Source organism: Podarcis cretensis (assembly GCF_951804945.1).
Source record: "Podarcis cretensis genome assembly, chromosome: 2".
NCBI classification, from domain to species: domain Eukaryota; kingdom Metazoa; phylum Chordata; class Lepidosauria; order Squamata; family Lacertidae; genus Podarcis; species Podarcis cretensis.
Genome location: NC_137171.1, coordinates 3,568,350 through 3,595,022, shown reverse-complemented (window position 1 = coordinate 3,595,022; position 26,673 = coordinate 3,568,350). Strand labels below are relative to the sequence as shown.

The 26,673-nt window shown below is 40.7% G+C and overlaps 1 long non-coding RNA gene across 1 annotated transcript; it reads right to left on the bottom strand.

Moving 5' to 3' along the window:
- Positions 1 to 179: 179 nt before the first annotated feature.
- LOC307209344 lies at positions 180 to 14,227 on the bottom strand. The gene is made up of 3 exons (XR_013835553.1): positions 13,708 to 14,227; positions 6,656 to 6,770; positions 180 to 550 (listed from the first exon to the last, which is right to left on the bottom strand). It is a non-coding gene; the product is annotated as an uncharacterized lncRNA (long non-coding RNA).
- Between the last annotated feature and the right edge of the window lie 12,446 nt (positions 14,228 to 26,673).

Here is a 26,673-nt window from a genome sequence, read left to right as displayed (position 1 = left end):
CCATACCCGTAATTTAGGTCTCTTGGCAAAGACCATGATTTTGGTTTTCTGATAGTTGAGGTTCAGTTGGCTCTCTTCACAGTATGCAGCTAGCGTTTTCATGGCTCTTTTAAGGCCTATCAGTGTTCTAGACAGGATTGCAGCAGCATCTGTATATAGCAGCACCGAATTATGAAATTTATATTGCGAAGATAAGGAATCATATCATTTATATAACAATTGAACAAGGATGGAGTCAGTATGCATCCTTGTTTGACTCCTTTCTCGGTTTCTCTTACATTGGTTAAGTGGCCCTGAGAAGTACAACACACTTTTAATGAGGTCCCTTCATATAACCTGCGTATTAGGTATAGCAAGCATCTATCTATTGTGGAGGTCTCCAATTTTTCCCATAACTTTGTTCTGGAGATAGAGTCAAAGGCTGCTCTGAAGTCAATGAAGGCCACATAGAGAGAAGCAATATTGCTAGATGAGTACTTCTCTATTAGATGTTGAAGAACTAAACATTGGTTGATGGCCGAACAGCCTTCTCGAAATCCCGCTTGCTCATCTGCAAGGAGGAACATAAATTTTCAAGTCAGAGCCCAACCCTATATATTAGCATACATGATTTTATATAATCTCACATTTAGCTCATAAACGTAAAAGTAATGGAAGTATACATAAATATACCTAATAACTGATAATGCTGTTTGTTATATGTTTGTTATATGTGTATGAAATTAGGTTTTATACATACCATTTTTAAAAATATCTTATTTCCTGCAAGTAAAAAACATGCAGATTTGAAAATAAGGCAAATTCAACATTTGCCTTCAAAAAATGTAGAGGGAATGGATCAATAACTTTTGCCAGAGGACAGGAGTCAGGAGACACAGGAGGGGAGGCAGAAACAGAAGCAGAACAGAACAGACACATAGCTCTAAGGTGTGTCATTGTAGGGGGTGAAATTTAATTTTTGAAATTTTCTTCAGTCAGGGTCTTAGAAATATGTTTTTGGGTGTGAGAAATTCAAATCTACTATTTTTATTACAGGACAACGTTTAGCTTGGTAAATCTATGGAAAACCACATAATTTTAATTTTACCTTCTGAAAATGTCAGATAATCATAATACTATTTTTTTAAAATAGTTTCTCTATGTAAAACATATCCTACTAAGAATACATTGCCTTGTAATCATAAAACAACATTAGACAATCATTACATCAGTTAATAAGAAATTGAAACAAGAAGTTTCATCAAGTATTGTTTTGATTCGTTATTGGACAGCAGCCAGTGATTTGCTTCTTGTACTCTGAAGTAGCCCTCACATTTCTCGTGTGTCTACTCCCAGCCTTCTGCCTATGTGACTTTTCGCACATCTCGCTATAGACTGAGCAGGGCAGGGCAGCTGTGGAACTTGCATGGGCTCATCAGTGAACTTCTTTACTTCCATTGTAGTATGCTTACATGTCAAAGGAACTGGGTGCCAACTTCAATAAAATATTGCTGGGGGGGGGGAGGTAAGCCCACTCTGCATAACTGATCACATGACAAAGCACACACACACCATTTGAATGGCAATGCCCATTAACGGGGAGGGGGGGAGGCCCCTCAAATATTTTATTGGGGGAGGGCGAAGATCCTCGGCCCCAGGAGCTGACTCCTATACAAAGGAGGTTCACATCAGACCAGACCACATCAGCTAAAACAAGATATGGCATAGGCCTTCCACCCAAGAGTGTTTTATTTTGATGTTAAATCAACAGGGTAGTAGACACAAATGCTGAATTACACTCTCAGTCTTAAATGGTTGAGGGTTTTGCCTTTGCCATGCTTTGAAATCAGTGAACAGATCCTCTATGACACAGTCACTCAGTGAACTAAGAAGTTCTCCAATTGAGAATCTGGTGAATGAAAGTTCAATTTCAAGTTCTGTAGCAGTGTCTTGCATCTTGCCAATGCTACCTGTCCACTTGCTGTTAGACATATATTTTTTTTTTAAATGCTGTGAAGATCCTTTTTTAAAAAAAGGTTTTGAAAAATATATTGAATTTACCATAGCTCACCATCGCCATCTAGTGTCACATTTGCATATTGCACTTTACAACACATTTGAAACATTTATTTGCAGCAGGTCATGCCCTTCTTCATGAAAGCTACAGTATTACAATATTAGCAATAACTGGTTTTTCAGTGTTTTTTGGAATAAAGTGGTAGAGATATCTTCCACCTATTTTACTTCACAGGAATGATGCTATTCTGTGATGATACTGGGAAACTGGTGATCTGAATTGTCAACTTTCAGCATAACTTTAGTTGGATCTTCAAGGCCATCAAAGTAGACACTGACTACATCACCCTTCTGACAGAGATCATCAAATGTTCTACAGGTGGTATTTAACACCAGTCAAATTAGCAAAAATCTATAAACTGAAACCCAACCTTTGTTGGAAATGCAACAAGGAAGCAGGAACAACAATGCATATGTGGTGGAGCTGCACTCTGATTAAGTACTTCTGGGGAGAAATACATGAGGAGTTGAAAAAAATGCTTAAAATCCCATTAATGAAAAAACCAGAGGCTTACCTACTGGGCTTATTAGGAAAATAAATACTGAAATAAAAAAAAAAGAATTTTCTTATATGCGACCACCACAGCTAGGATAGTAATAGCATCTAAATAGAAACCTAAAGAACTACCTACCAAGGAGGAATGGATTCTCAAATTAAACAAATATTTAAAATTGGCTAAATTAACAGCATCCATTACTGCTCTAAAAAAGACACACTAATATGCATAGACTAAGAATGTAAATGCATCAAAACAAATAATTTATCAATGACATATATATGTATATAGAGAAAGTAAAAACAATCAGAATGCAATGATAAGGGTAAAATTGATTCTCGCGAAGACGAGTAGCAGTGGAGGAAAGTTAAATAGGGTGGTGGGTTTATCTTATTTTGTTTATGGTGGGGTTTTTTGGATATTGTATAATGACTTAATGTATAACGATTTAATGCTTCTTTTCTGTTATGTATTATTTCTCTTTTTCTTTTAAACTGTATGACGGAAAATCTAAATTAATTTTTAAAAAAATCATCAAATTTCTGATCCAGGGATTTTATGGCTTTTTCTTCAACCCTCTTGACTTCATTGTGAGCATGTCTCTTGTCTTCTTCAGTGATGAAGCCAGCATCCCTGAAGGCAGCAGTGGTGCTGGGCAACACTATGTCTTTCTAATTTGTTGTAGTTGTCTTTTTATTAGAAGTGGAATGCATACTTTGTTCTTCTAATACCAGTTCATAACTTCCATCAGGTCCATCTTAGGCATCAGCTATTTGTTATTCATTTTCACCAGCAGAGAAATTATTTCATTGAAGCATTCTGCTCACTTCTCTACTTATATTCAGCAAGCCTTGTCTGCTTGCTGTTTCTGCTTCTTGATTTATCTGTTATACTCATATATAATATAATTGCAAGTACTTGGCAATCATTTGTCATGATTTTTATGCAACTTAACACACATTTTCAAAATTTTTAAAAATAAGTTTAAAATTAATGAAATTTCCACAAAATGTAAAATGTCAATATTTTTATGCATTTATTTAACAAGCAAAACTAAATTATACTAGTAAACCAAAATATCTTTTGAATTCCTGTCATGCTACATTTTTTAACACCCTTTATTTTTGGAATTCAAAAGTTTAAAAATTCAGCATACTGTAACACAGCAGTATATTCTCCAGGATCCTAGTGAATGGAATACATCTAATTCATAACTCAAATGGACCTTTGGTTTGGATGCCCAAGAAGCATTGGATCATTTACAGTAGGAATTTCTATGCCAGATATTGGAAAAAATAGAGGTTATATAATGGTGTGGTGACCAGCAGTAGAAAAAAGGCAGAGGAGGAGAATGCGGTTAGCAAATCATGCAGCTTCAGTGAATTAGACTGAAGTAATCACTTGCAAATACTGGCTAGATTCCCTTGTGTGGTTTAAACTAGCACATGCATTAACTAGAAGTTCGGGAAAAGGAAATGTACTTGCTTATCACCAACAAATATGTCTCTGGTGAAGCGTAACAAATCTTCTTAACTGCCGCTTATCCAGAGCAATTGTGAAAGGGGCACCCCAGTAGGTACATCAAGCAAAAACGTTATTCTGCACACAAAGGAAGTAGCATTCCCAATTTAGGTTAAAGGAAAGGTTAACTCATACCAATTCTTGCTGTCCCAGACAGCTGCTGCATGCAGTTAGGGGAACTTTTGGTCTACTCCAGGGGCCCCAGAAACTCCGGTGCCATTTGTAAACTGGTGCCACACAGGCAATAGCAGCCTTAAGTGGGGTGTGGCTGGCTGTGTGCAAATTGTGTTCTGCTAAATTGCACTTCAACATTATTTTTTGTTAGCTTCCTGCAAGTTTGTACATGCAGATGTTGCTCAGGGGATGGGTTTTGTGGCCAAACATTCTTCTTATGCTCTTATGCAAGGAAGGTCTACTCTTTCTCCCAGATTAAAAGGTAAAAGCTCAGGAACCAGCTGCACATTGATGTAAGCAGTAAAGGTAAAGGAACCCCTGATCATTAGGTCCAGTCGTGGACGACTCTGAGGTTGCGGCGCTCATTTCGCTTTGTTGGCCGAGGGAGCCGGCATACAGCTTCCGGGTCATGTGGCCAGCAGGACTAAGCCACTTCTGATGAACCAGAGCAGCGCACGGAAATGCTGTTTACCTTCCCGCCGGAGCGGTACCTATTTATCTACTTGCACTCTGACGTGCTTTCAAACTGTAAGCAGTAGTGTGTACATTAGTATGTGGCCGATCCTTTTAAAAAAAAATTAAAATTTATCTGAACATTAACTTATGGAATACATTTTTAAATGCACACCCACCACAAAGTACAAAGTACACACACACACACACAGAGAGAGAGAGAGAGAGAGAGAGAGAGCTTTAAAATAAATATTGGCTTTCTAGGAGGCAAATCCAAAATCATTGCCAGACAAAAAACAAAACAAACAATGTTTTAATAATAATATTAGAATAATAATTTTTATTTATACCCCGCCCTCCCCAGCCAAGGCCAGGCTCAGGGCGGCTAACAACCAATAATAAAAATGAGTTGAATTAATACAACTTAAAAACAAGAATAAAATACATTAAAACATTAAAACAATTAAAATGCAGCCTCATCACAGGGGGAGAAAGGAAAAAGAAAGAGGGGGAGGGAATCAAATTGACTCCAAGCCAAAGGCCTTGTGAAGATTAGTCCGGCCCACTTTTAAAATCTATATAATCCCCACACCCAGGTTTACCTTTCTTAAAATGGCACATTTCATTTAGGGTAACAAGAAGTAGTACATGCTCAGGGAGTTGTCATGAGATAATTTCAGGTATCCGCATAATCCCTATGCCATGCTGTTCATGGTGCATACAACTAAATATATCACTTATTTACATAAATGCCATTGTAAGAAACAACTAGGGCTGCAGGCATCTCCAGGTGACTACAACATGACATCTGCAACTCTTTTCTTTGGTTAGGCAATGTTGTAGTAGTAGTAGTAGTAATAATAATAATAATAATTAATAATAATTTATTATTTATACCTGGGTTTTCCCCAGCCACTCTGGGCGGCTCCCAACAAAGATAAAAAATACAATAAAACATCAGACATTAAAAACTTCCCTAAACAGGGCTGCCTTCAGATGTCTTCTAAATGTCAGGTAGTTGTTTATTTCCTTGACATTTGATGGGAGGGCGTTCCACAGGGCGGGTGCCACCACCGAGAAGGCCCTCTTCCTGGTTCCCTGTAACTTGGCTTCTTGCGGTGAGGGAACCGCCAGAAGGCCCTTGGCGCAGGATCTCAGTGCTGTACATGGTGGTGTGTTACTAAGGGCTCAACCAGACTTCCTTTTGCATCACATTTCAATGTACATGCCCAAGCCCTGCTTTTTTATTTGTCCCAGTGCTTTCACCATGGAATCCCACCCTTTAATGTTGAATCGGTGCAAACGGCATATGGCGAGAAAGCTGAATTGGCCTTTTTCCCAATTCAGCTTTAAAGAGCAGGTTTTCCTGGAAATGGCAACAAGACCCAAAAAAAACAACAACACTCGGAGACAGAGCTTTAAAGCACAGAACTGTGCCTAAAAAGTGTGGGGCAAAATATAAGCATGGGTGAGCCCTATGTGGTGCTGCGAATATACAGCTTTGACAGCACTTACTGTACTGGAAGGCTTATGATGCCCCTCCTCGCCAAAAAGGCATCAACCCTCGATACCTGGGTGCCTCTATTAAATATGCCATCTGTGAAGTGCATGTCTTGCGCATCACCATCTTCTTTTCCTCTACCTACTTGGGCCGGAAAAGGGATATGTTGGACTTGGAAAAGAAAGTCACTCAAAAAAGTGATATCGGTACAGAAAGTGGTATGTGCAGCACTCTTACTGCTGCAGCAGACCTTGCTTCAAAAGTCTACACAAATGCATTTGAGAACACAGTCAGAATTGTGGTGATTAGGTTTGTTAAATGAATTTGTGCTGCAGCCAGTTATTTGTGTACATTCACCGTGACACATCAGTTCTGTGCATCAGCAGATGAGGCATTTCATGGTGCAATTAATGACGTAGGCCTTTAGATGAGAAAGAAACTAGCATTCACTCACCTGCCCCCTCCGCTTCTGCTTACTGATGTGGCTGAGTTTCTTCCGCCTCCTCAAATGTGTCTCCAAGCACTTCCCACCCAATGCCAGCTCCTCAGTTGATGCGTCAGATGAGGTTCTATGTGGGAGAAATATTTAAATTTAGTATGACCACATTTACAGAGAATTAAGAAAGCATACTACGTCACTGATGACGAGTGGGAAGTTGTATCCCTAAGATGACAGATTGCATGAATGAGTCCACACGTTCATGCTCATAAATAATAGCAGAACAATAAAAATCCAGCTTTGTACTACATTCATGATGTGATTTCTCAGATATATTGAAAAAACAGAGAAGCTGTTAACTTTTTTTCCTCTAGTGCCATGCTGCTAAATATTGGAGCATATATTGATAGTGAGGTTCAGAAACAAGCTTTCATATAGAAGCCATGTCAAATATATTGATGGGCATCTATGAAAGTTGCAGTCTCCACAGTAACTCGGAGCTGCTCATCCGTCAGAAATATGAAACATATTCATCCTTAAGAGTTCAGTTTTCTGTGCTTTAAGGAAGGTTAATGGGAGGGCTTCAGCAGTGACTGTTTCCTGATGTTCTTCAGTTGATTGTGGCGTGAGAATATTCACTTTTGTGCTGGCCGCTGATCAGGTCAGCAGGGACTCCTCCCTCCCTCCCTCCCTCCCTCCCTCCCTTCCTTCCAGCATAGGCGGCAGAGCCTGTTGAAGTACCACAGACAGTTCCTCCACATAACACGCTCTTTATTCCCCTTCATGACCCCAAAGCAGGGCCAGTGCTATCAACTAGGCAGCCATCTAGGGCACAGACCTCGGAGGGACACAGGGCTGACCTTTGAGGGGCACAGTTGTATATAGATTGTTTTTGTTATATCTTATAAATTTCTGATAATATTGCACTTTTGAAGTATTTTGAAGTATTTTATAATTATTGAAGTAAGTTATACATAAGATATATAACAAATCTTATGTATGAATTCAATAATATAATATATTCTATATTCTATATTCTATTCTATTATATATTACTTCAATAATTTAATATTTATTATATCATATCATATCATATCATATCATATTATATTATATATTCGGGGTCACGAAGAGTCGGACACGACTAAACGACAACAACACACACACACACATATATATAATAGACTGACTGTAGAGTGGAGGTTATATTACACACACACACACACACAATGCATTTAATTTTAAATTTTACAGTCACAATCTTATTTAAAAAATGCATTCATTTTCTACTGAGTTATGGTTGTGGTACCGGAGCTCAGTGCCATAAGCAGAACACAGGAAAAGCTAAGGAGCACATAAAGCAAGAGGGGTTCTTCCTGAAATACCTTTGTACACCCAACACATTGAAGAACAAGAAGAGAGTTGAAACTGGCACCAAGGGAGCTGGATGTGGTGCTCCTACTGCAAAGGACATAGTAAGCTCCAAGATAGAAGTTTCACAAACACAGAGAGGGAAAAAGAGGTGGTCAGGGAAAGTGAGAGAAGATGGTATTGTGTCTGACTTAAATTACAGTAACCCTTCTAACTGGACTATTGCAGTGATAATTTGCAACAACATGGATCACAGCAGGATGTATCACATGATTTCTCCAAAGACTCAAGTAACTGAGTGTTTTCTCCTCTACATTATAAGAGAAGACCAGTAAGTGGTGGAAAATGTGCCATCCGTGGTTAATATATTCAACCTCAAAAGAGGTGAGTTTTTATTTTTGCTGTTGGAAGGTTACAGCACCTGCTGTGGCTGTAAACACCAATACCAGACCCTTCAAATATCCCTATTTTCCAGGGACATTCCCAGATTTAAAGAAGCCATCCTAGTTTCTGATTTGATCCCTTAGGAAGTCCCTGTTTTCATCAGAGAAATGTTGGAGGGTATGGCAATCCTGCCTAGGGAAGTTTTTTAATGTTTAATGCTCTGTTATGTTTTTTTTAATGTTGGAAGCAGCCCAGGTTCGCTGGGTCAACCCAGTAAGATGTGTGGGGTATAAATGGTAAAACTATCACTATGGAATGGGACGTCCCTATTTTCATCAGCGAAATCTTGGAGGGTATGGGATGACTGTTATTCTAAAGCAGCAATGCTGCAGCAAGCAAAGGCTCTAGCAGCTCAGTCAGCTGCTTGTGGCTGCAAAGCCAGACAGGATGTATGTGACTGTTGCCATGGAAACAAAGGGGCAGTCCATTCTCTTTATTGAGCACAGGATGTGAGCTCAGTGTGTGTCATATGACCTGTACAGGATGTACATGGGTGGAGTTTGGAGTTTCTCTCTGTTTGTTGAAGAGAGCAGACATCTTTTACTGTATGACTGCTGAAGACAGGAATAAAGACATGTAGATACATTTCTGTCTGAGTCTGATTCCCCTCCCTGGGGATATGCAGGGAGCAGGGAGGAGCAGAAGCAGTTGGTGTGTTTTTCTCACAGCCTGAGGAAAATCGCCGGAACGGACCTCGTGTGTTTTTCCTGCCGGGAGTCGCCGGAGGGAGGTCAAAAGAATTCAGCCGGTGCCTCGACAGATAGGCACATACCTCTGACCGAGCCTGAATTCCAACAGTGGTAGCAGAGGATGGTTGCTACGATCCATGGAAGTCTGCGGCAATAGGAGCAGAGCTGCTATTTTCATCCCTCTCCATGGAAGCCTGAGATGGAGGCTGATTCTCTGCAGCCAGGAGCTCGCCAGAAGAAGCTGAAAGCCAAGCTACGGAGCCCAGGTATGAGATTTTCGGGCTTAGAAGTGTGAATGCAGATGGATTAATTCTCTGCTTCATGGGAGCAACGTTTGGGAAGAACAGCTCCGAGAGAGAAGAGTCTGCATTCCAGACATTCTTGTGGTTTTTCCTGTCCAAGGAAAGGAATGTGGTTGCTTAGCAACGCAGGCCAGTTTCAAGATAAGGGCTGGAAGTCAGGCTGTGCCCAGAGAGGCAAAAACAGCTCGTGTTTAGACTAGGTCCTTACAGAGGAACTGTTGAAAGGGGACTTTCCAAGCGGCCAGTGTTAGAGCTGCCAGGTGCACAGAGTGTAAACAAGCCAGCTATTGGATTTTAGAGGCTTGTGTTTGAGAGTCAATGCAAGGACTCAAAATGGATGCCAAGAAAGGGGGAGGCCTGCCTTCTCCACCCCTCTTGACCAGTGACAATTATGCATCTTGGTCTATTAAGATGAAGGCCTTGCTGCAGAATCAGAGACTGTTTGGGGTGATTGAGAACCCCATCCCTGCAGCACCAACGCGTGCTTGGGAGTCACAGGATGTGAAGGCCAGAACTGCTATAATTCTGTGCGTGTCAGACTCTCAGCTTATTCATATACAAGGTTTAGAGCACGCGAAAGATGTTTGGGACACGCTGAGAAGGACACATCAGAGAGATGCAGGTTCTTCAGCGTTGCTGTATTTTGAAAAGCTGACTAACCTGAGGCTTGCGCCTGATGGAGATGTTCAAGCGCACCTGACGGAAATGAAATTTCTGCGTCAGCAGATGGTGGAACGCAATTTCCGTCTGCAGGAGGAAGTGTTTTGCTTCATGGTGATCAACAGCCTGAATCGGACTTACAAAACGGTTGCCAGTCAGCTGGGGTCTCTCCCAGCAGCTGATCTAAAGTCGGACAGGGTCTTTGCCGTCGTGCTGAACGAACATGACAGACTTGCCGCCCTGGAAGTGAAGGACAGGGGGAGACAAGAATGGAGTTCAGACACCCCCACTGCTGTAGCTACTGGAGAAGACGCTGTAGCTTTAAACGTTGTCCGATGTTTCAATTGTGGGCAGACTGGGCATCTTCAGCGGTACTGCAAGAAGCCACGTCAGAACAAAGGAGCCAAGGGAAGCTCCACGAAGTCTGAGGCGTCAGGCAGAAGTCATGCCAAGTCACAGGCGAAGCCTGCAAAGGCTTTGATGTCGAAAGGAACCAAGCCAGATGTGGAGAACGCTTTTGTCATTGACACTGGCTGCACATTTCACATGACCCATCGTAGGGATTTGTTTTTGTCGTTTGAGAAGCAAAGCTTCGTTGTACAACAAGCCAACGGTCGAGAGCTGGAAGCCACCGGAATTGGGACTGTGTATCTTAAAAGTCTGAACTTGACTATAAACGATGTTTATTTGGTTCCAGAGTTGAAGTACAATCTGCTCAGCGTTTCGCAGATTGCCAAGAAGGGACTAAAACTGTCCTATGATGATCAACACTGCGAGATCTACAAAGATGGAGAGTTGTATCTTTCTGCCAAAGAGAAAGATGGACTGTATTTGTTGACTTTTGATCAAAGTGATTACATGGAATGTAATTCTTGTGATTCTAACATGATTTCTTTTGCAGGTGTAGCCAAGAAGAACACCAAGCAGGTCACCTCGAGGGTTGACAAGGCATTTCAGCGGGTGTATGCTGATGTGATTGGTCCTTTAGCACCATCTAGAGGCAATGCAAAGTATTACCTAATATGTGTTGATTCTTTCACAGGTTTTGTCTGGATTTATCTTTTGGAGAGACCGAAAGAAGCCTTAGAAAGGTTTGAAGAGTTTTGTGACAAGGTTAAAAATATGCATGATGCTGACATAGATTGTCTTTGCACAGATAAGAAGCCAATTTTTCTCTTACAGGATTTCCAGAGGTTCCTGAAGAAGAAAGGGATAAGACACAAAATTGCAGCTTCCGAAGAAGCTTGGAAGAGATGTGTCTGTGTTAGGGTGAACAAAGAATTGCAAAAGGGAATGCATGCGCAATTGCTTAGTTCACATCTGCCACATGAGTACTGGGCTGAGTCGCTAATGTCATATTGTTACACGTGGTTGAGAAAGGTTTCAAATGAATTGGGAAGTTCTCCTTTTGAGAAACTGTTCCACAGAAAACCTTCTGTTGCCCATTTCAAGGTTTTTGGGTCTCATGTGAGGACAGAAGCTCCAGGTGGAGTAAAGAATGCCAGAGGCATTTTTGTGGGTTATGAAAAGGGTCTCTACAGAGTAATTTTGTCTGAATCTGGTAAGGTGATTCTCACAAAGTTTCTAGAGAGTGCTCCTGAACAGGAGAGAGTGATTGTTCACACATTTCCCACAGGTGATGATGATGATTCTGATGATGATGATGTTGATTTTATTGAGTTCAGTAGTACTGATGATGACAGCGATAGCTCAGACAGCTCAGTTGTCACAGTCATTGAGAGGAAATCTCACGTAATGACTAGACCCTCAGAAGAGGAGGATGAACCACTGATTAAGCTTAGTACTGGTTCTCCAGAGAGTTCAGAGGCTGAACCAGAAAGCAGAGAAGAGCAGCACCTCTTACGTAGGTCTGAGAGAGCAACGAAGGGTGTACCACCCAAGAGGTATTCAAAAGAGTTTGCCAACCAAGCTATTGCATGTGTTGCCAAGGTCAAATTGAAGCTGTGTCTGAGTCAGAGACAAAGGCACAACAGAGAGTTGCTAACCAAGGTAATACAGATGCACTCATTCCTTGGAAGTCACACAACCAGAGAGGTACATTGGTAAAACCAGTGGCGTGTAGTTCCAAGGGTGGAACTGAAACAACAGGGGAGTGTTATAAGTATAACAACTGTTTGTTTTCTTCTCTGGATGACGCTTTGCTCGCAGCACGCATTGATGCTTTAGGGGGAGTATGTTATTCTAAAGCAGCAATGCTGCAGCAAGCAAAGGCTCTAGCAGCTCAGTCAGCTGCTTGTGGCTGCAAAGCCAGACAGGATGTATGTGACTGTTGCCATGGAAACAAAGGGGCAGTCCATTCTCTTTATTGAGCACAGGATGTGAGCTCAGTGTGTGTCATATGACCTGTACAGGATGTACATGGGTGGAGTTTGGAGTTTCTCTCTGTTTGTTGAAGAGAGCAGACATCTTTTACTGTATGACTGCTGAAGACAGGAATAAAGACATGTAGATACATTTCTGTCTGAGTCTGATTCCCCTCCCTGGGGATATGCAGGGAGCAGGGAGGAGCAGAAGCAGTTGGTGTGTTTTTCTCACAGCCTGAGGAAAATCGCCGGAACGGACCTTGTGTGTTTTTCCTGCCGGGAGTCGCCGGAGGGAGGTCAAAAGAATTCAGCCGGTGCCTCGACAGATAGGCACATACCTCTGACTGAGCCTGAATTCCAACAATGACAACCAAGTTGCCCCTGAGCCAAGGAGATATGTAACTATACAACCTTTAGAAGTCATTGTGTATAGCAAATTTTTTTAATGTTTAATGTTTTGTTAGGTTTTTATACATGTTGGAAGCAGCCCAGAGTGACTGGGGCAACCCAGTCAGATAGGCAGGGTATAAATAACGTTGTTGTTGTTGAATAGGATGTCCCTATTTTCATTTAAGAAATGTTGGAGGGTATGCAGTTGGGGACATACATGTTTTGTTGCATCAGAAGAACAATACTGATGACAAATCTTGGAACACTTGATTGTTTTGGCCAGAGTTTTTGGCGTGCAAAACTTGGCATTCCATAGTACAATGGAAGATGTTGTACAGTGCTAGCAATGAACTTTTTCTGAAGTTTGTAGAATATCTAGCCAGCGAGCTGCTACAAAATGGTTCAGATTTAAATTCAGCTACAAGCCAATTGCAAGTCACCTAGAATTGCCATATGGGCTGCAGGTGAGATGAACACACTCAAGTTTTGATCCATTCTTCTGAGAAATAATACTAGGATTGGAATACTGCAGCCGCAAACAGTGTCCAGGCGGAAATTGGCTAAATGTCCAGACATATGGCAGCCCATGTCGGCAGTGCCATTTTTGCCAATTTTCCTCAGAAAAAGCTCAAAAATGTCCTAATTCCTTGTGATTTTGCCAAAAAAGCTCAACAAGTTTGCAAAAAGTTTCACTTTCACTTTTCGAAATATGGCAACCCAAAATAATACCAAACTCTGAGATAGGACAAGTTAGAAAAAGGAGAAAGAAACAGCAATTTGAGTATGAGGTTGAAGAGGCACCACAAGATCCAAAGTAAGATTCAAAGATCTTGATTGATTGTTGCATGCACTCTTAACTCCTTGAGGTAATTTGGGTCAAAACTCACCCCAGGTCGCCAATCCCATGCCTTCTGAAATCTTCACATCTCAAGAAAGAGAGTATCTGTGATTGGGAGAGAGTGCTGAAATGAACGCATGGAGTAAGCATTCCTGTCTCCTAAGCATTTGCGTGAGTTCTGGCTGAAGCATTCAGCATTCAAACAGGGCTTCTTTTGATATGGTTTGATCACCTGACTTTCTGTTACTTTTGGCTTTGTCATAGTTCCCAGAAAGTCTTATCAGTGATTTGTTTACTTCAGTCAGCGCTCAGGGAAGACAAATTTATTTTTTGTTCATAACTATGGGAAACTGGGTTAGAATTACACTCCAGAAAGGTGTGGAAATAAATTTTTGGTAACAAACACACTTAAAACAGGACCTCTCCTGAATTTTACTGGCTATTGCTCATTAAACTTCACCTATTGTTCAGTCCCTTGTTGAAGTAAGAGTAGTGAAAATGCAGAAAAGCAGCTTAAATCATATATATGTGTGACACCCTTCTTTGGAAATTAAACCAATGTCCAGACTTTAACATTCAAAAATTTTACTCGCAGAAACTTATAAATTAAAATATAATATTTTCAGTCAGCTTTGTCCCTTGAATCTCATCTTTGTTTCAATTTTTTTTTAACTGCATATTTAGACCTGTTTTATAAAACTTTGTAAGCTGCCTTGGAGGCCAGCATTGGTATGTGGGAGTGGCTCTGCGGCTATGTACACACCAGATTGCTAATGCACCTGTGGGTCACACAGACCTAGTTTTTCCATGTGTGCTGTTGTGTATTTTCATACACACATGAAAAGAGTGCCTTCAATTAAATACTGTTCCTCATCCACATTAGTGGGCGGGGCTTGATGGGATGTAATGTGTGTTGTTGTCCCCTCACCTAAGTCAAGAATTCCACACTCTCCCCAACTCCCAGAAACATGAGATCCATTGTGGGCTGGGCATGCACACAGGTATCTGTTTACTGTGAGTGCAGACAAATTATGCCCCTCAGAAGGACTTTCATGCACCCAAGCCCTGTCTTTTTTGCTAACTCCTCCCCATCACTTTTTTCCTTGTCTACTCTTGAACATACAGCTTTTGGATTTTTGAGACCTATGTTTCTTCTTCTTCTTCTTCTTCTTCTTCTTCTTCTTCTTCTTCTTCTTCTTTTGTAAAGAAAAACCTGTCTGATTTATATTTTAGATAGGGGAAAAGACCTTTCAGAAATAAATAGAATGCTGTAATTAAAAAATAAATGGTTTGGGCAGAAGATCTGGTGCATTCCTTTGCTACTCCTTTATCTCATCCTCACCCAAACTTCATACAGTTTCAGCTCTGTCACTGCAGCTTAACAGCAGATGGAGATCTCTGACTACAGAACTTGATGATCAGCAATACCCACTTCACACCATCACTCATTGTGCAGCGGTATGTGTGGATGCCGGTGTTCCCAAGCTTAGCAACAAAACACTGAATGAGGAATTCAGAAAGGTGGCCTTAGTGGATGTGCCCTTGAGTCGTTCCTTCTCCTGACCAGAATTCATTGCCTGGGACCGGCAGCCCTGCATGTTATGAACTATGAATCTTATGCAAAATTATTACCTGTACCAGCTGCCCTTCCAGTTTCAGTGGGGATGGTAAACAAATATGTGAAAAGAATGGCATGTGCAGCTAAATGAAGAGGTGGTATCTGCAGCAGAGTCAGGTGTAAAATGTGCATCAGACCCACGTTATTGAAAACCCACAGTGACAGGCACAGTGAGGGCTTGTTTTTCTTTCTCTAGATTTTGCAATGAGAATGTGAGTTTGCAGTTTTCGCATTGCAGGGCTCTTCTCGCTCCCCTGCCCTGCCCCTGCTACTTTCTCTTACTCCACACTCACACTTCATCCCCCTCCATTCCTGCACATCCCCACACAAAGCCACAATGAGCTTGAGCAATCACCTCGAGTGCTATTTTTCCATTTTTCCTTTAACATAAGGGGTTTCCTGGAAACTGTGCTGAAGGGAGAGGATTACTGGAAACCGGAAACCTCGCCTAGGCAATGTTAGTGACTTCCAAGCAGGACACATGCCAACTGAATAGTGTTAACACAAAGCTAAAATCAGCACAGAAGAATATACTGTACATTTGATCTACAGATGCAGAAAACATCAAAAGAATGAAAGTGGTTAAAAAACAATAGTTGGTGACTGCTAACATCTGTCATCTCAGAACTATAATAGGAAGGATAGCCAGATACAACACAATTCTCAGCTCCACTTCTACAGCCATGGGAGTGCAGTGAAGTCTATCTGCAACTCACCCTCTAGCTGATGGAAATAATAATAATAATAATAATAATAATAATAATAATAATGCCTTGAAAGAAAATATTATGAAAATGATTTATAGGTGGTACATGACACCAGTCAAGCTTGCAAAGATATACCATTTGCCCGATAATAAATGTTGGAAATGTAAGGAAACTGAGGGAACATTCTTTCACCTCTGGTGGACATGCCCAAGGGTAAAGGCATTCTGGGAAATGATATATAATGAGTTGAAAAAGGTATTTAGGTATACCTTCTTGAAGAAACCAGAGGCCTTCCTTCTGGGCACTGTCGATCAGAAGTTGTTAAAGAAGGATAGAACCTTTTTTATGTACGCAACAACAGCAGCAAGAATACTCATCGCAAAGTATTGGAAGACACAAGATTTGCCCACTCTGGAAGAATGGCAGATGCAATTGATGGACTATATGGACCTAGCAGAAATGACTGGCAGAATCCGAGATACAGAAGAACAAATAGAAGAAGAATGGAAGAAATTCAAAGATTATCTGCAAAAACATTGTAAACTATATGAATGTTAATATGATGCAGGATATTGAGACAATGTGGCATTAGTGACAAAGCTGAAGGAATGTGCAAAGATGTTTCATTAGTAACAAATAAGAGAATCACAGTTTAGTTAACCTAAGGATGGAAGATAAAAAGATGGGATAGCAGCAGGAATGGTTAACTTTAAAAGAAATTAAGACATATTAATTTGGTTAAAATAGGGAAAAAATCTGCTGAAACTAAATTGGAAATGTGAAAACAGAAAAGGGAGATGTGTGGAAGTCCGGAAAGAAAGCTACATGAAACCAAGAATTGAATCTTTTAATTTTGTTTGATTTTTGTTTTGTATTGTTTGTTTGTATTGTTGTTGTGATGTTTTGCTTTTTGTGTTATAAAATTTGTTGAAACTTTAATAAAAATTTATATAATAATAATAATAATAATAATAATAATAATAATAATAATAATAATAAATAATAATAATGTCATAAAACAGTATAATTTCCATTTTCTTTAGAGTCTATGACCTACCTAAACCAAAAAGGCCTGTGTCTGCCCACCTTTTACAGTACAGAACTAGCTGTTTTTAGGTAGTGAATGATCGTTCTGGAACTCTGAAAAGGATAATCTCTTAGAATCTTTGGTGGCCATTGTATGCATGAAATGAGAATTGGCTAAGCATGGCAATTGTGATTGATCTTGAATTGTTTTGTAGACAGATAAAAGAGGATATTGGAAAACATGTAATGAATAGGAAAATTAGCAGGGGCGTAGCAAGGGGTGGTGAATAGAAATCACGTGTCATCTGGAAGTGTATAAAACACATCGCTTTCGATGTGGTTCTTTGCAGCCTCCTCCTTATGTTTGAGACTGATTTATATGTATCATGCAGGTTGAGCCTGCGTGCCTTATGCCTCTGGGATCATCTGCTTTCCCCAGGGAAAATCACTTTTTAGCACTCAGTCGGAGCACAGCAATTCCCCCCCCCCCCGAGTAACATTTGCTCCCATTTAGCACCAAAGTTCGGGTTTCCCCTGGGAAAGGAGCAGGACAGGGGAAACTGCATAGACTCAGACCTATGCTTTCTAGGCACAGGACAAGGGGAAGTGTGGACGAGTTCTATGGCCATTGGCGGACCATGATGGGATCTCACATTTCATCAGCGCTCTGTGTGATGCCAAAATTTGGTGCCCCTCTGTCTCTTGCCTTCCAGTCTACCTCACAGCTGTGGGGCCTCTGTGGCGCCTCCGAGGCTCTGCACCCAGGGCAACCAAACCGGCTGCGCCTCCCTAAATCTGCCTCTGCTCCAGCTCTGTGATGCTCTGAAGTGTAGGAGGTCTGAGTTGTGTCTTCCCTCTTCCAGATCTGTTTGTTTGGCTCAAACCTAATTTTCCCAGTGTGCACTTGAATCACTCCCACAAAATACTGACAGTCCTATGATGCCCGAAGATAAACTGCTCTAAATCATAAGTTATCGGGACTTCCGGTTGGCGCCGGCGCTAATGGCGGCTCGCTCTCCGTTCTCCGGAGAGAGAGCTGCTCCGCGAGTTCGGGTCTGACCGCTACGGCGAAGCGGGGACCCCTAAAATCACAGGCGCGGAAGCCTGTGAGCAAGGAGACTCGGTGGGCATCGTTTGCGCCCCCTTTTACTGCGAAAGAGCCTTTTTAAAGGCTCCGGAGGAGCATCGGGGGAGCGCAGAGCTGAGAGTCGCTACCCAGCTCGTGGAGTGAAGCCGCATCGCCATTAGCGGAGAGCGCCGACTTCTTCCTGTTATTTGGACTGAAAGAGATTCCCGTGAGTAGGATTGGCAACCCTTTCGGGACTTTAAATTTAACTTCTTCAAAATTTGGCCGAAAGTGGGGATGGTAAACAAAGGAAGTCTGCCTTCCCCAGATTGCATGACTGCTAAAGCAACGGACTTGGTAAGCTGCAATTGACATCTTTTAAGGGAAATTTTTAAAAAAGGATTAACCCCAGCATTGACTTAAGTCCTCCCCCCTAGGGAGCAGGAACGGGGGGGGGGTGAAAAAGAAAGGAAACCTGCAGGGAAACTTTTTAAGGGACAATCTACCGCAGACTCTGTCTCTGGGAACGGACTGCCTGAGTGATACACTTTGACAGGGAGCTGTCAAAGACATTGCAAAGAGGAGACTTTATTTGATACAATTTATTGAGACTTTGTAAAAATTATACGGTTGCAACTAAAAAGACTGAGAGAAGTTTTTAGTAACTTTTCCCTCTGAGGGCTTTTGGATTCATTGTTTCTTTGCTATACTGAAGATCTCAGCTCCCTCTAGAGGGCTGGAAGTAACAGTTGCAACACGATTGTTAGTCACTGGTTTTTTCCATTCAAACCTGTTCCTGTGAGAACGACCTTGGGACATGAGCGGCCCTGGAGATGAGATAGCAACAAGATCCAAGTCCAAGGCAGCACATAAGAAAAGGGGCTCCTTATCAGGACTATTGCCAACAGGCCCAGGTGGACAGGAAAAGGGAATAAGTGCATTCATGGAGTCAGTGACGCAGGCATTATTGAAGATAAATGAATCTTTAGAAAGATTGAACAAACAGAGTACAGAAAATACTAAGCAACTGGCAGATCTAACGGCAAAATTGGATTTAAACACGAAGAGCGTAACGTCTAATACACAGATTATACAACAGTTGGTAGAGGAGAACGCCACAATAAGGAAAATTGCAGAAGAGGCTAAATCTACTGCGGAATCCACACAGGAAAATTTAGTTCCTGTTTGTAGGAGGCTTGACCAGCATGAGGCGACCCTTTCTTTATGGGACATGCAGCGTAAGGAGAAGAATTTAAGACTTAGGTTGGTTCCTGAGAGTGAGGGGGACAACCTAGTGGACTTTCTCACAAAAGAAATTTCAGACTTCTGGCAGGAAAACCTAGAGGGAACAGAATTTGAGATTACAACCGCCTTCAGATTGGGTAGAAGGCAAGGCAGGAAGATTCCAAGGGACTGCCTGATTACATTGAGGTCGAAAGAGGAGAGAGACAAGATACTTAGTTTGCATTACCAGAAAACGCTCCAGATTCAAAACGTCTCTGTGCAAATCTACAGGGATATCCCAAAATATATTTTGGAGGTGAGAACTCAGTTTAAGACTTTGGTGGACCTGCTGAAGAAGAACAACATACCTTTCAGGTGGGAGTTTCCACAGGGTTTGTCTTTCAACTTCAGAGGAAAGAAAGTCAAGATAAAAACTGCACAAGATAAAGAACAGTTCCTACATAAACACGGAGAAGACCTGGTGAAAGGGGTCCTCAACTCAACTGCAGACACAGACTTGGGGAATTTGACATTTGGACTCAAATCACCAACGGACGAAGAACAGCTGCAGGGTGCAGTTGGAGGTAACTAACTAACAATGTCTCTGAGAATTTTAACTTGGAACTGTAATGGACTGAACCTTCCCAGAAAAAGGCGTGAGGTTTTTCACATTTTGAAGAAAGAACAATTGGATCTGATTTGTCTACAAGAAACCCACGTGACAAGAGCACACAGAAGATTACTTATAAATAAAAGATTGGGACAAGAATTTATCTCATCAGATAAAGTTAAGAAAAGAGGAGTGGTGATATACGCAAAAGAAAAATTGGCTCCAAGACAGATTTTCAAAGATGAACAGGGCAGAATCTTGGCAATTGAGATACAGATTCAAGGAGAAAAAATTTTGATATTTGGAATTTATGCACCAAATGAAGGGAAGGCAGAATTTTATAAGAAATTACATGAGACATTAACAAATTATCTGGATTACAAGGTGATTTTATTAGGCGATATGAACGGGGTTGTCTCTACAAATATGGACAAAGCACAAAGACAGGTGATCTCCAAGGACGGGAGACTACCTAAGACTTTTTTTGAAATGACTGACAACTTGGACCTGATCGACATTTGGAGAATAAGAAACCCCCTCGAGAGGGAGGGAACATTCTTTTCAGAATCACAGATGACCTGGACAAGAATAGATCAAATATGGATTACTAGTGGGATGGCTCCTAAGATAAAGAAAGTGGAAATCTGCCCAAAGACATGCTCCGACCACAATGCAGTAAAGATGGAAATGAAAATAACAACAGCTGGCTCTTTTAGATGGAGAATGAATGACACCCTATTTAAAGATCCAGAGGTGTACCAAAAGGCCCAAAAGACTTTGAAGGACTATTTTGAGATAAATCTAAGGACAGAAGTGGAGAAACGAGTGATCTGGGACGCAAGCAAGGCCGTGATGAGGGGTTTCTTGATACAGCAGAATTCCTTGAAAAGGAGGAAACAACAGGAGAAGAAAGATAAAATATTGGAAAAGATAAAAGACAGTGAAAAGAAACTGAGATCCAACCCAAAGTCACATGAGATCTTGAGACAAATCAAATTGTATCAGAAGCAATATATGGAATTGATGAACCAGGAGATTGAATGGAAAATTAAACGAATGAGACAAAAGACATTTGAATCGGCAGACAAATGTGGGAAACTCCTGTCATGGCAATTGAAGAAGAGACTGAAATTGAACACAGTTACAAGTTTGGAGGTAGATGGAAAGAATATTTCGAAACCAAATGAGATCAGCAACTGCTTTCAGAGCTATTTCAGAAGATTGTATGCACAAGGGCCGGAAAACGAAAGAGACATTGAAGAATTTCTTAAGAAATATGGATTACAAAAAATTTCGCAACAAAGTATAGCGTTTTTAAATGAGAAAATAACTGAACAAGAAATTGAGGGTGCCATTCAAAACATGCAACTGGGGAAATCTCCAGGGCCAGATGGACTAACCTCCAGATATTACAAAGCCTTGAAAGACTGGATAATTCAGCCACTTAAGGAGGTTTGCAACGAGATATTAGAGGGGAAAAGGGCACCTGAGACGTGGAAAGAAGCCTTCATCACACTTATACCAAAGACTGAGGTTGATAAAAAACAGATCAAGAACTACCGCCCTATATCACTACTTAATGTGGATTACAAAATTTTTGCAGACATTTTGGCAAAAAGACTAAAGAAGGTGCTGGTGGAGGAGATTCATAAAGACCAGGCAGGCTTTCTCCTGGGTAGGCATATATCTACTAATGTAAGGAATATAATTGACATTATAGAAATGCTGACAGTGAACATTAATACGAAGGCAGTTCTAATTTTTGTGGACGCGGAGAAAGCCTTTGACAATATATCTTGGAAATTTATGAAAAAGAATCTCCATGGGATGGGGGTAGGCCAAAGGTTTGAAAATGGTATAAGTGCAATTTATTCTGAGCAAAAGGCGAAGTTAATTGTAAATAACGTGGTTATGGATGAACTACCTATAGAAAAAGGGACACGTCAGGGGTGCCCAATATCCCCATTACTTTTTATATCGGTCCTGGAGGTCCTGTTAAATATGATTAGGGGAGATCAGCTGGTAAAAGGGATTCAGGTCGGAGCCAGACATTACAAATTAAAGGCTTTTGCAGATGACTTAGTACTGACCTTGCAAGAGCCAGACACTAGTACCAAAAGAGCTTTGGAATTAATTCAAGTATTTGGCCAGGTCGCAGGATTTAAGCTGAATAAACAAAAAACTAAGGTATTGGAAAAGAACTTAACAAATGTTGAAAGGGAAAGATTCCAAGAGGAAACTGGGTTAGTGGTGGCAAAGAGTGTAAAATACCTGGGGATTAACATGACATCTAAGAATGTGAACTTATTTAAGGACAATTATGACAAGTGCTGGACTGAGATAAAGAAAGATTTAGAAATATGGTCAAACCTGAAGCTTTCCTTGTTAGGTCGAATTGCTGTGATCAAAATGAATGTATTGCCTAGAATGTTATTTTTGTTTCAGACGTTACAAATTGTTGATAAACTGGACTGTTTCAAGAAGTGGCAGAAAGACATATCTAAATTTGTCTGGCAGGGCAAAAAGCCCAGAATTAAGTTTAAGATACTTACCGACTCTAAAGAAAGAGGGGGGTTTGCCCTGCCGGACTTAAGACTTTACTATGAATCGGCAGCTTTCTGCTGGTTAAAAGATTGGCTACTTCTTGAAAATGCAGACATTCTAGATTTGGAAGGATTTGACAATAATTTTGGTTGGCATGCATATATCTGGTATGACAAGGTTAAAGTGTATAAGGGTTTCAAAAATCATATTGTCAGGAAAGCACTATATAATGTATGGATACGGTATAAAGATTTACTGGAAAACAGAACTCCCAGGTGGCTTTCACCTATGGAGGCTAAGGAAGTAAAGAAACTTAATATGACAACCAATTGGCCGAAATACTCTGAGATTTTAGAACAAGAAGGTGGTGAATTTAAATTACAAAGTTATGAGAAAATAAAGTCCAAGGTACGAGATTGGCTCCATTATTTTCAAATAATGGAGGCTTTCAAACAAGACAGGAAAATTGGCTTCCAGGTGGAGAAATCGAAATTGGAAACAGAATTGTTAGAACCCAATACTAAGAATTTATCAAGAATGTACAACTTGCTGTTGAAGTGGAATACAATAGATGAGACAGTGAAGTCTGCTATGGTTAAATGGGCACAGGACATAGGTCATGACATTATGTTTGCTGACTGGGAGCAGTTATGGACCACAGGTATTAAATTTACGGCATGCAATGCCTTACGAGAAAACATTATGAAAATGATTTATAGGTGGTACATGACCCCAGTCAAGCTTGCGAAGATTTATCATTTGCCCAATAATAAATGCTGGAAATGTAAAGAGACTGAGGGTACCTTTTTCCACCTCTGGTGGACCTGCCCAAAGATTAAGGCCTTCTGGGAAATGATTTATAATGAAATTAAGAAAGTGCTTAAGTGCACCTTTAACAAGAAACCAGAGGCATTTCTCTTGGGTATGGTCGGCCAGTTGGTGCCGAAGAAGGATAAGAATTTCTTTTTGTACGCTACTACGGCAGCAAGGATCCTTCTAGCAAAGTATTGGAAGACACAAGAGCTACCCACGCTGGAGGAATGGCAGGCGAAAGTGATTGACTTTATGGGACTGGCAGAAATGACCGGCAGAATCCGCGATCAAGAGAAAGAGACTGTGGAAGAAGATTGGAAGAAATTTAAAATGTATCTTAAGAATTATTATAAAACTGAGGAGTGTTAAAATGCTGAGGGAAAAGAAGACGTAGAATTGCAGCGATAATTGGGTTTAAAATTAAGGGTGGAATAGAGAAAGAGGATAAATTTATATTTAATTGGGCAAGATAGGTTGCTGAATAATGGTACTAAACCAAGGATGCAAAAAGGGAAAGGTATGGGGAAGTCCGGGAAAAGAGGGTTATGAAAATAAGGTTATGAAAATATGAGTTTTTTGTTTGTCTGTTTCTTTTGTTGTTTTTTGTTTCTGTTAAAAAATTGGAAATTAATAAAAATCTTTATAAAAAAAAATAAATAAATCATAAGTTATCTATGTGAATGTGACTCCAGTGCAACAGTGCCAAATAAAATCAGCACTCCATTTCGTGCAAAGAAATCCTGCCTTTGCTGAGATGCAAAGGTGAACCTAGAAACCTTACAGGCAGTGTATTTACCCCAATTCATCAACAAATAACCAATTTTCTCCTCACTGCTTAAAAGGAAACTATCTGGGGAATTCCTAAGAGAAATCTACCCCAGGAGAATTATACAAGAAAATAATGAAGTGGACAATATATTCCACCTCTCCCTGGCCACAGATACACAAACAATGACTCACAGGCATTCTGACAGCTCTCCTGTCCAGATAGGTGTAGTACCATAGCCCATCATCCCAGCCTGTGTAGCCAATGGCCAGTAAAGATGGGATGGGAGTTGTAGTCTAGCCTTATGAGAAGACCCACCCCTGATCGTTAGCATCCTAAGACGCAGTCCTTGCATTGAACATCCTGAGGGTATAGGCGTGAGGCACTGAGGATTACAGAGATGTCTATAGGCTGAATTCTACTGCTTGCCAGCAAGTGTGCAACTGTTCAAAAAGCAGATTGAACAAAAAGTGATGAACTCAGGGACCTTAATTGTCCTTAACTGAACTTAATTGTCAGCTCCAGCAATCCCAGACAGCAGTTGTTGAGCAAGAAGAAAAGCTTTTATAGCCCATGTTGCATCACACAGGGATCATGATCATCCATCCTTTGCATTAATTAATTAATTTGCTGGTTACATGTAAACACATATATAGAATCCTGACAGGCATTCTGAATACGTTTTGAGGGGGAGTGATTTGGAGAAGGATGGTGGCATACTCTCCAACATTTCTCTGATGAAAATAGGGACGTCCCATTCCATAATGGTAATTTTACTATTTATACCCCACACATCTCACTGGGTTGCCCCAACCACTCTGGGCAGCTTCCAACATATATAAAAACATAATAAAACATTAAAAAACTGACAGATTAATGTTTTTACTTGTTTTTTTTACATTGTACTTTAGACTCCCCTTATCTTCTCTATGAGATGAGGAGGGGATTGTTTTGTTCTATTAAAATTGTATTGATAATGCCTGCCGGGAATGATGCCTCAATTTCTTGTACAGTGCCTGCCGGGAATGATTCCTCAATTTCTTGTACAGTGTTGTGGGTTTAAGGAATGTTTGGCAGTTACACAAGTGTTCTCTGGTCCATGATCTGAAGAAAAACAGGAAATATATATATATATATTTCTTTCATTTGTTTGAGTGCAGTTGCAGTATTTGATCTTGTTGACTTTGGAGGTGGTTATTTTTCAACATGTATATTGTGCTTCTGTTTTTTTCTTGATTCTGATCATTTACATTAATAAATTATATTTTAAAAGGCAACTTTGAGTCTGCCTTGGTGAGCAGCTTCAGCCCCACGACATGCCCAGTAAAAAGGCTCAGGGAGCAAACAAGAGAAAGTACTTCTGTCTTGGATCTGGAGAGTCACTGTCACTCGGACTGGATCAGGGATAGGGATGGGGTAGAAATTTGATTCAGTCTGCATTTAAAGGCAAGCTTACCTAATTAACAGTTTGCAAAACCATTTGCAAATCAAATCCAACCATTTGTACTTCTCGAATTTTGCAATTTTGTAACTTTCAGCTTCTTTTACATATAGTATCGAGAATAGCACAGAAGGGTCTCTATTTAACTTTTGGCTGTTTTGCATCAAGTTTTCACCACCCATCCCTGCCTCACTCCTTCCCAATGTACACATAAGCCTCCTTAAATACAAAATTGGGGCCCCAAATGATAGCATGGAAGCGAGTAAATATGTTATGAATTTGAAACCGGATGAGTAGTTGTGAAATACGACAAGAAATTTCCCTCTGCTTAGTGCAACTTCAAGGCAACATTGTGGTGTAGGTTATTGGGCGATGTTGCAGTTTTTGCAGGTTTGCTTGGGGTTTTTTGGTTTATATAACAATGTTTTTTCTTTACAAATGGAGGCCTCAACTCCCCCCACCCCGCAAAAGAGTTTTAACAATGTTTTCAGGGAAGTTCTGTGCTTCATTAATTACTGGGGTTTTGTGCTTTTTTAAAATACACAAAGTTTATAACAGTCAAAATTTGCAATAATAAGAAACAATTACACTTCATTGTACACAATTACAGTGGTACCTCTGGTTACGAACTTAATTCGTTCCGGAGGTCCGTTCTTAACCTGAGGTACCACTTTAGCTAATGGGGCCTCCCGCTGCTGCCACGGCGCAATTTCTGTTCTCATCCTGAGGTAAAGTTCTTAACCCGAGGTACTACTTCCGGGTTAGCGGAGTCTGTAACCCAAAGTGTTTGTATTCCGAGGTGTTTGTAACCCAAGGTACCACTGTAATTAGCAGCAACAAAAAAGAAAAGAAAAAAGGAGGCAATTTAAACAACAGTAACAGTAACAGTGACACCATCCATTAAAGGGCTGTTAGAATAATGGTTAAATGGACCCTCATTGCCACATTGATCTCCCTTGGAACGCCCTCCCATCAGATGTCAAGGCAATAAGCAACTATCTTATTTTTAAAAGAGATCTGAAGGCAGCCCTGTTTAGGGAAGTTTTGGATGTTTAATGCTGTATTATGTTTTTATATTCGTTTGGGAGCCGCCCAGAGTGGCTGGGAAGCCCAGCCAGATGGGTGGGGTACAAATAAATCATAATAATTCGGAGCAGGAATTCCTCCGTTGTGGTGCTACCATTAAAAAGTTCAGTCCCT